Source organism: Rattus norvegicus, chromosome 3 (assembly GCF_036323735.1).
Source record: "Rattus norvegicus strain BN/NHsdMcwi chromosome 3, GRCr8, whole genome shotgun sequence".
NCBI classification, from domain to species: Eukaryota; Metazoa; Chordata; class Mammalia; order Rodentia; family Muridae; genus Rattus; species Rattus norvegicus.
In genome coordinates, this window is record NC_086021.1 from 139,838,886 (window position 1) to 139,849,750 (window position 10,865).

At 48.5% G+C, this 10,865-nt stretch overlaps 1 protein-coding gene across 6 annotated transcripts in view; it reads right to left on the reverse strand.

Moving 5' to 3' along the window:
• Slc23a2 (solute carrier family 23 member 2) overlaps nt 1-10,865 on the reverse strand; it is a 157,722-nt gene that overhangs the window by 83,303 nt on the left and 63,554 nt on the right. The window contains exon 2 of one of the 6 annotated variants that reach the window (XM_063284409.1): nt 9,191-9,336. The gene's annotated coding sequence lies outside the window, so the exon portion shown is untranslated. Of the gene's footprint in view, nt 1-7,733; nt 8,293-8,392; nt 8,532-8,622; nt 9,127-9,190; nt 9,337-10,865 lie in introns of those variants that run through there. The other 5 variants (XM_006235068.5, NM_017316.2, XM_039105735.2 and 2 more) reach the window with 5 other exon arrangements.

Sequence of the window (10,865 nt, forward strand, 5' to 3'; positions counted from 1 at the left end):
TGGGATTACAAGCATGGGCCATTCTTCCCAGCAAAAATACTTTTTAAATATGGGACTGGAGACATTGCAGTGGTTACGTGTAAGAGCACTAGCTTCATTGTCTTCAAAAAAAGACAATTCCTAGCACTCACATGGGAGCTCTCAACTGCTAACTCCAGTTCCAAGGGATCTGACACCCTCTTCTGGCCTCTACAGGTACTGCATGCATATGGAAACTACCCATACACAGAAAATTAAATTTAAAATATTTTAAAGTAAAAATTTAAAAACCTGTGTATGGTGCCTGTGCCTGAAATCTTAGCACTCAGAAGATGCAGGAGACTTAGATGTTATAGGTCATCCTCAGCAACATAGGCTAACTTCGGCAACAACATAAGACCCCTTTTCAAAAAAAGAGGTCTGGTAAGATGGCTTAACTGGTGAAGGAAGGCACTTGCCACTCAGCCTGACAACCTGAATTAGATCCCTAGGACCCAATGGTGGAAAGGACCAATCAATTCAGAGTGGCCCTCTGACTGCACACATACAATAAAAAATAAATGTTTAATGACTGACTGCACAGAGGCAGTTAAGTAAAGGAATAGACAGAGCGATCACACAGTATACCTCATGACAGGTCCAAATACTTACAACAGTGGGTAAGTTCATAAGGAGTTCATGAATGGTGATGGAGGGCTGGAGAGATAGATGGCTCAGCGGTTAAGAGCACCAACTTCTCTTCCAGAGGTCCTGAGTTCAATTCCCAGCAACAACATGGTGGCTCATAACCATCTGTAATGAGATCTGATGCCCTCTTCTGGTGTGTCTGAAGACAGCTACGGTATACTTACATAATAAATAAATCTTTTTAAAAGCAATGAATGGTGATAGAAATAAACTAGAGGAGAGATAGTCCTTACCTCACGCTGCACTCCAATACAAGTATCTGATTAATTACAAACTTTAAAAAATAGAGAAAATATGAGTTAATATTTATGAGATCCTGGGTATAGAGAAACTATGGAAAATATTTTAAATCAAAGTCAAAGAATTCTCAACCTTAGGACAATAGTGCAAATGCAGGTGAAGGAAAAAAACAAATGCAACAGATGCAAATGGATACAGACGGGGAGCACCAAGGGCGACACTGGGTGCAGATGGGAGGACCAAGGGCGACACTGGGTGCAGATGGGAGGACCAAGGGTGACACTGGGTGCAGACAGGAAGGACCAAGGGCGACACTGGGTGCAGATGGGAGGACCAAGGGTGACACTGGGTGCGGATGGGAGGACCAAGGGCGACACTGGGTGCGGATGGGAGGACCAAGGGCGACACTGGGTGCGGATGGAAGGACCAAGGGCGACACTGGGTGCGGATGGGAGGACCAAGGGCGACACTGGGTGCAGATGGGAGGACCAAGGGCGACACTGGGTGCGGATGGGAGGACCAAGGGCGACACTGGGTGCGGATGGGAGGACCAAGGGCGACACTGGGTGCGGATGGAAGGACCAAGGGCGACACTGGGTACAGACAGGAAGGACCAAGGACGACACTGGGTGCAGATGGGAGGACCAAGGGTGACACTGGGTGCAGATGGGAGGACCAAGGGTGACACTGGGTGTAGATGGGAGGACTAAGGGTGACACTGGGTGCAGATGGGAGGACCAAGGGTGACACTGGGTGCAGATGGGGAGGACAAGGGCGACCTGAGGTGTATAGACTAGGGTGGAATAGAGAACAGCTCACACTGGTTTTTAGATAGAGCGCGGCTTGAAGGAACTATCATGCTATCAGAGACCTGGTCACACTCATGCCCCTCACATTTGTGGAGCATGCTATAAAGCCTTATCTTACAAGCTAAATAGCTCTTGATAAAAAGAAATGCATGAAAGCTAGGAGTGGTGCACACACCTTAATCCCAGAACTCAGGAGGCAGAGGCAGGTGAATTTCTGAGTTCAAGGCCATCCTGGTCTATAGAGTTCCAGCACAGCCAGGGTTACACAGAGAAGCCCAGTCGCATGAAAACAAAAAACAAAAACAAAAACTAGTCAATTTTAATTAAGTCAATAAGCCATGTATTTAGTTATTGAGCAAAGAGAAGCCAGTTTAAAAAAAAAAAAAAAGTGCCCTAGGTAACTCCTCCACTAACAAAAGGAGTCCAAGCCAGAGCACAGAACAGGCAACCCTTGGACCCAGACTTTAAGAGCAAGAGAAGATCCTACCACAGCCTCCTCCAGTCCACTCACACTGGAGTTTCCAGAATGGACATCTAAACAAGCCGCCCACCCACTTCAGGCATCTTCTGGTGGCCTTCCACCAGGAAGGTGTCAAGGGCCCTTTTGACTCTCTCTACCCCACCTCTAGCTGCTGATAGCTGTACTGAGTGTGCTTCCTCCCACAGTCCCCTCTGCTCACCATGATCCCTCCATCCGTGCTGTACACACCCTCCCAGTCAAAGCCCATCTCCAAAGCTCAAGTCCTTGACAAGCATCTGAGACCAAAAAGGCACAGCAGGACTGCAGTGTAATTTCTGAGTTTGGCCTCGGATCAACCTGGAGTCCAATCCTGACTCTGCTGCTCATGGGACTATGACCATGAACATGTAGCTGAAACCTCCAAGCCTCAGCGTTCCCCCTGCAGAATGGGATGAGTAAACCCCACAGGGATGTGACCAAATTACAGGAGTGATACAATCAGCGCCAGGCAGAGCACCCAGCACACAACTAGCTCTGGCTTCTTTCTCTGCCTTCCTCATTCCACCAGGAATAAGATCTGGAAGTGGAGTTCTATCACTGAGTCCCCAGAGTTTCAGGCCATCTGAAAATTCAAATCCAGTAGTTACTACCCTAGAGATATAGATCAAACACAGATTCAACCCATTGGTTTTCACACTAGCAATACTGACCTCAAGGGCCCAAAATATCACCTAAACCTATTAGCCCAAACATCATCCCAGTGGCCCCGCTTCACGGGCTGCTGTCTCGCCCTCGTAGGGTCCCCTTTACTGCTTAATAGGTTCCTACAGACGTAGCTCTCATTTAGTTTCACTCACTTTCAACTGCAAAAGTGGGAGGACTCAACTCTGTAAGCTTCCCATACATATTTAAGAAAAAAATGGCTAGTCCAGGGAGAGAGCAATTGGTAAAAGTACAAACAGATAGATTGCTGGGACAGGGTGGCCAGTCGACCCAGCCTACCTACCAGGCCAGTGAGAAGTTGTCTCAATAAAAAATAAACAGAGGCTGAAGAAATGACAACGTAGTTGAGAGCACAGGTGCTCTTCCAGAAGACTAAGGTTCAGTCTCGGCACTCATGGCTCCAAACACCTAGCCAAGGGCAGAGACGTCCTTAAGAGCTGGGGTGGTCAGCAGCACCTTGGATGCAAACAGTACCTGCCTACCACCACCAACTACTCTCCTGTCCCACCTTCAGCCACCAAAACACACTTTCTGTGTGGTGGGAAGATGGCTCAGTGGTTAAGAGTACTGGCTGCTCTTCTAGGGGTCCCAAATTTAATAAAACTCACACCCATACGGCCACTCTCAATTACCTGCAACTCAGTCCCAGAGATACCTGATGCCCTCTTCTGGCCTCTAAGAATAATGCATGCACAGATATATATGCAGACAAAACACACAAAATATCCACACGAAATAAAAATACAATCTCAAAAAATAATGATAAATAAAAATAAATAAATGTTGGCAGTACCTGTGGAACAACACTAACGGTTGTCTTCTGGTTTGTACATGTGAATAAACAAACGCAGACAGACATGCATGCACGCACACATGCACACCGAGGAGGTGTAACCGTCACCAGGTATTTAATGAGATACTCTGGTGAACTAGACAGAAGTCTGGACATCAGATGCTTTGAGAGGAACCCATGAGTGAACCTTTCCTGACAGGGCACTAGAAAGTTACGTTCCTTCATGGAGTAAATGTCCCAGGAGGACTAGAGGCTGCCTAGACTGAGAAGATTCCAAGAAGACTTACATTTGCAGACAGAAAGAAATCCCACCCGCCTCATTTCCTGGCTTGGGTATGACATGTTGGTACATGTTTCATACACCCTGAACCTACCCCTTGGCCACTCTTGTTCCAGGTGAAACCACATCCAGGTTTCCTCCTAAGATGCTTTCCAAATCCTATTTTCTGCCTCCTCCACTAGAGAGTGCCACATTCAAAACACCAAGTACCATCAAACTCTCCAGTGTTTCTCCCTGCACATCTAACCACAGACTATTACTCTGAAAAGAGTAGGCAGTCCAGCCATATATTACACGTAAAGGAATGTCTGAAAGCCCAGGCCTGGGGGTCGGGTGAAGGAAAGCTTAGAGGGAGAGTCCCTGGAGTCTTTTGAGGCCAGCCTGGGCAACATAGCCAGATGCAGGGTCAAGATAAATAGTAAAAGGCCCACGAAAGGTACAAGCTAAATAAAAGCAGCCCTTAAGTATGAAATAGCCAACCACCTGGAACGTGTGACAAGATAGAAATAACAAAGCCAAGAAGAGAATGACAAGAATACCAGACAGTGCACAAAGGGCTCCTTTAAACCTAGCAGCTTTGGGCTTAACCTGGTCAAGAATCACAGAAGTAAATGAGCCCCAGACACCACACACGCACACATCCTGACATATGCAGAGGCACACGCGCACACACGCGCACACACGCGCACACACACACACACACAAGCAGCTATAAGCATGTGCGCATATGCATGCAGTCAGATGCACATATATACCCTGACACATACACCGATACACACCTTTTCTCAGCAGAGACCTGGAGGAGCAGCAGGGTAAAAGAATGAATCAGAGACCAAAGGACTCTGGGGAAGTAAGACCTGTAAACAGGTTGGGGGAAGGCTTAAAAAGCATGGGTGGGGGGGCTGGGGATTTAGCTCAGTGGTAGAGCGCTTACCTAGGAAGCGCAAGGCCCTGGGTTCGGTCCCCAGCTCCGAAAAAAAGAACCAAAAAAAAAAAAAAAAAAAAAAAAAGCATGGGTGGGGGCACACACCTTTAATCCTACCACTGTGGGCAGAGCCAGGCAGATTTCTGAATTCAAGGCTAGCCCGGTCTACAGAGTTCCAGGACAGCCCAGACTACAGAGGAACCCTGTCTTCAAAAAAATTTTTAAAAAGTACGAGAGTAAACAAGGTTTTCTTAGCTTACACCTATAGGTTCAAAGTGTGTATAAAGACAAATTACTGGTGATGACTTGATTTTCTTAATTGAAATGAGAAAACTCCTTAAACTATCAGTAGGCTCAAATCCCTGATGGAGCCCAGGTTTCTTTAGAACCATGGTAGAGTTGACAATTGTACTCAGTACTTCCCATAAGCAAGGAACTAGACCTTAGACCTTTTGAGTACAGATGTCTTGGTTTTAATCCAAAAATGGTTTGTTCAGTAGCATCAGCCACCTAATGAACTGAAGAACCGGTGACTGAGTTGGGGGCAGGCTTACTGTCTAGACACAGAGCTCATTCCAAAAATGTCAAGTCCTCTAGACTGCTATACAAACGAGGGAGGCAGTATGGCATTCAAAACTACGTAGACCAGGGCTCAGTGGTTAAGAGCACCGTCTGCTCTTCCAGAGGTCCTGAGTTCAATTCCTAGCAACCACTCGGTGGCTCACAGCCACTTGTAATGAGATCCAATGCCCTCTTCTGGTGTGTCTGAAGATAATGACAGTGCATTCATATAAATAAAGTAAAACACCAAAAACCAAACACTACTGAAACCATCCCCACTGCTCTAATTTTTTTCTTTCTGAGACCATTACATTTCTCCCTTCCCTTTCCTACTCCCAAACCCTCCCATCTACCTCTCCCCTCTCCTTCAAATTCATGTCCTCTTTCCTCACTAATTATTAATGTGTACATGCATATATATTCCTACATATAACCGTTCAGTTACTTGTATGTGTGTTTTCAGGGATGACCATTTGGCACCGAACAACCAATTGGTATACTCTTCCCTGGGGAGGCCCACCTCTCCCATTCCTGGCTTTCCTCAGTTGTGTACAGTTCTCTGTGCAGGGCCGCACCCTTGTGACCTTTTCCCCATCCACTCTGGCGTGCCCACTGTTTAAACTGTGTGTAGGTGGTATCCCGAGTGTGTTGTCTCATGTGTGTGCAGTGTTCACACCACAGAGGCCAGAAGAGGGCGCCGGATCCCCTGGACTCAAAGGTGATTATGAGACATCATGTGTGCTGGGAATTAAAACCCAGATCCTGTAATCTAAAGGGGAAAAAAAGCAGCCAGTGCTCTTAACGGCCCAGCCATCTCTCCAGCCCTCTAGTTAAGTACTTCCATGACTAGCTTTTGTTTTTGTTTTTAAATTTTCTGGCTGGACATGGTGGTATGCACCTTAGTCTCAAAACAGGGATGTGGTGGATCTATGAATTCTGGTCAGCCGTGTCTCAAAATACATAAATAAATACTATTTACTTGTGTTGTTTTACAAGGCTAGGTCTTGCCCTTTATCCCGGGCTGGCTTGGAACCTGTCATCTTCACCAGCTGGGCTGAGTTGCTAAGATTACACATACATTTACACCACCACACTCAGCCTAACTGCTTTTTAGTGGATGTTTTAATCTCAGCATAATGTGCCCTACTCAGAAAACTAAGTACCAGACAACTATCTAGAACAAGGGGAAAGGGCTGTAACTTTAAACTGGAACTTAGACGCTCTCCCTGAGTTTGAGGCTGGCCTGGAGCAAGTTTCAGGTCAGCCAGGACAAAAAAGAAAAGAATGGCACTACAAAAAGTTCCTCAAACACCCACTTTCTTTCCTCCCTTTCCTTTTTTTTTTTTTTTTTTTTTGTGGGGGTGGGAGTGGTATTGGTCAAGACAGGGTTTCTCTGTGTTGCCCTGGCTGCCCTGAAACTGTTTAGAGCAAGCTGGCCTTGAACTCAGAAATTCTGCCAGTGACTCCTGAGTGCTGGGGTCAAAGATGTGTGCCACCACTGCCAGGCGAACACCTACTTTCTTACAGAAATTATTTCCCACAAGAAGAAAACAGGGGCGGGGGGAGGAGTTAGATATACCCTGATATAAAAAGAAAGGATCAGTTAGCAGTTAAGCAAAGGGCATTGTCTAGAAAGCAGATACCTCATGCCTCCATGATGTCTGCCTGGGAATGTTCAGTGTCTCCTTTTAACTACCAGATGTGTCATGAGAGCTAACAAGGTGCACAGACTCAACTGCCCAGAGCTATTAACTTTTGGATGAGTTAAGCATAAAGAGTAGTTGTACATTCCAAAGTGACCCTGATAAGGTCAACTATAACCCAGTAGAGAATCCTGAACTTCTAAGAGGTGAAGCCTCTCACAAACTTCACCTGGGTCAAACACCTCAAAGGAGCAGGCCAGCAAAGTCACACAAGATGAAAGGACAGATGCAGAGAACCAGAACAGGTGAGGCCTGAGCCCAGTAACACTCAAATACAGAACACAGAAAGATTTCAGCCACCTAGCCGAGCTAGCCTTTAGAAAGGAGAAAACTGCCTAAGGGAAGTCACATGGCCAGTTAATGACAGCTCAAACCAGGCTGTCTCAGGACTCAGATCCCAGATCCTCACATCTCCTTCCTTCAGAGGACCCAAACGTCAGAAGGGATAGCATCTTTCCCGTCATCCGGTCTCCCAGCACTACAAAAAGCAGACTAACAGCTACTGCAAATGCCCCATCCCCAGGAAGCCTTCAAAAAGCTAACTTTCTTCCCTCTGCACTTGCCCTCACTTACCCTTTGCGCTGAGAGAATCTGGACTTTTCCCATCAGACCTGCTTAAAGCCCCACATCCTGAATGAAGGCCGAGTTCCTATAGGTTACACATCTAATGGGACATCTCCGGCCAAAGGGTGGTGACAATTCTTCACCTTCAAGTTATCACACTCCAATGTCAATTTCTCGGTCAAGACCAGAGGCAACAAGGCGACCCGGGACCCCTGCGGGGCAGGCCAGCGGGAAAGGTCGCGAGGTTGGAGCAGCGGCATCTAAAATTACTCCGTGTCGCCTCCGCAAAGAGGGAAGGAAACCAGACTGGAAACAGCACCGCCACCCCCGCCCCTCGGGCTGACCCTGAATCCCCGGGCGCGGGGATGCAGGGCTCACCACCTGGGGAGGGGCGAGCTGCAAGTCACGCAGCACGCGGAGCCCACGGTGGCTGCCCCCGGGGCACCCGGCGGGGCAGCAGCGAGCGCTCGGGACACGCGGCCTGACGCGGCAGCCGGGGCTACCGGGCCGCGCGAGCCGGCGTGGGGGCACAGGCCGCGCCGCGGGTGGGTGACAGCGCGCGGGGGCCGCGCGGGCCGGCCTCGTGGGCTCGGTTAGCAACCCGGGCTGCCGGCAGGTGCTGCCGCGGGCTCGGCGTGGGGCGTGGGGCGCGGCGGCCCGGCTCTCACCTGCCTGCAGCTCGCTGGGCTCGCGTCCCGCCGATCGCACCGCTCGCGCCGCAGTGCCTGCCGCCGCCTCGGGTCCCCGCGGCAGCCGCCTGCAAAATGGCGCCGCGGAGGGGCGGGCCGGGGGCGGGAGCCGCGCAGCCGCCCGCCCCGCGCGCCGGCCCCTCCCCGCCCGACCCCCGGCTCCGCCCGCGCGCCCCGGGGCGCGGAGCGGCAGACCCTTCCCCACACACCTGCTCCGGGGCCCGCCTGGGAGGCTCGATGCTCGCCCGCTCTCCTCTCCAGAGACTCCTTTTTACCCTGCAGGACCCCGAGTCCTGAGATAGCCGCGGGGTGACAGCGAGTGGGGTGCAGTGCACCCGGCCCAGTGGGTTACGCGCTTTAAAGCAATTTCACGGCTTATCCACGCCGGCTTCCGAACTCGCTGGGAAAGAGATCCTCCTTGCTTATGCTGACGCGGGAGAAGATACCAGGCTTGATATCTCTGGGGCGTGTGTTTTGATAAAGCGGGTTTGGGGGCAGCCTGCGATTCTGTATTTCTCAAGTGCCCCCCAGGGGATGCCTGCTGGATGGGCGCTTAGGCAGTTGAGTCAAAAGGCTGTGTGCCGATTAACCCATAGCTCTTAGGCTGGGCAGTCTTGCCCAGAGGGCCATTAAAGACTGGATACCAGCCCAAGAGGTGCTGAAACTGGGTATTTGAAGTATGGCTTCAGAATTTGCGTTTCCAGGAAGTTTCTAGGTGATGCTGCGGGCGGTGGTCTAAAATACTAATTTGTAAGGTACTGTGAAAACTGTCCTTACCTCCACCAAAACAAACAAACAAAACCCTAATAATTAGCTCTTTCTTCTGTCTTCCATCTTGAAACCACGGTCTTGGTTGTTTTTCTAAACCATCCCCAAGCAACTCCGGAGAGCCATAAAGAATGGTCGAGCACGTCTGACCTCACCTAAAAAAAAAAAAAAAAAAAAAAAAAAAAAAAAAAAAAAAAAAAAAAAGCAGATTTTAATTCCTGACTTGTTTATATTTGAGGACTGGGGGCACACTGTAACCAGCAAGGACAGGCATTTTATAAAGTAGGCTAGTGCGCACGAACTGAGAGAATCAATATGTAATTCTCTAAATCTTCTCACACTAAAATAAAACCAGTGAGGCTTGGTGGTGCACACCTCTACTCCCAGCATTTTGCAGGGGGAGGTAGGAAGACAATGAATTTTAAGTCAGCCTGGGCTACTTAGACCCCTGTATCAAAAAGCTAAAAAGCAGTAAATTGAATTGTAAAATCCAGTATTACTCTGGAAGACCATACGTGAGTTTTTCATCTCCACTGAAAACGAATAGATGGTTCTGTAACCAGAACCGGAGAAACACACAACTCTTTCTATGCCAGAGTTTCCAGCCACCCTTAAAACATAATGTGTGTGTCCTGCTCAACAGTGTGGAACCTTCTGGAATAGAAGGGCTGTTCCAAGATCAAGAACCCCTTATCTCTTCAGTTCATCTCTTTTCTTAATTTTTGTTCGTATATTGTCTCCCTCTCCCTAACTCTCCATTTATAGTTTTTCTCCATCCTAAAGCTCTACCTCATTCCCGGTTTCTCTCCTCCCTCCCTGGCTTCCTGTATCTCTTCCTCCCCCACCCTCAGCACTGAACCAGCACTATAAAGCACCATCAGTCTCCCTCTTTCTCAGACGTCATCTGTGACCTTCTAAGTGCCAAATCCCTTTGCCTGTTTACAGATCTTTTTTTTTTTTCCCTCTCTTCCCTGGCTTAGTAACATTCCATTGACTAACCCCTCCTGGAGATGTTTGTATGCGATAAAGCCACTCAGCCTTTCTAACTGTCCCACACTTTTCCACCCAGGTTAGTAACAGAAGGATTTCTCAGGCGTGGGTTTCTAGAGACATTGATCTCCTTGATGCCCTCTTTCCTTTCTCCTCAGTCCCCTACCCACCCACCACTCTCTGCTTCTCACAATCCTCTTCCCCCATTACCTCTCTTTCCAGTCATTTCTGAACTTCTAGACGCACGTCTGGTGATAACTAGACAACTTCCCAAATGTTTCCAGACACTATAAATACACCATTGGTACCCCCAGCGTGTACACGTACCAAGTCAAACCACCGTGTATCAAAACTTTCCAAGCATTAGAATAATTCCTGGTTTGAGAGTGCCAGGACGATTATTTAGGGTACTTTTGTACTGAACGTTTGCAGAGCCTTGACTGTGCCACTCGGTCCTTCACATTACACAATTATTTACATGGCATTTGCATTGCCTTTGGAATTACAATAGTCTGCACAGGTTGCAGTAGGTTATAGGCAAAGTGTGACATTGTATAGAAAGACTACCAGTCTAGCCTATCTGAGGCTTTCAGTATCCTGGGGAGAGGGGTCCCAGAAACCGTCCCCCGTACTCCGTAGGGGTGGCTGTGAGTCATCCCTAGACTCATCTCTCTTTCACAGGATGTTCTCTGAG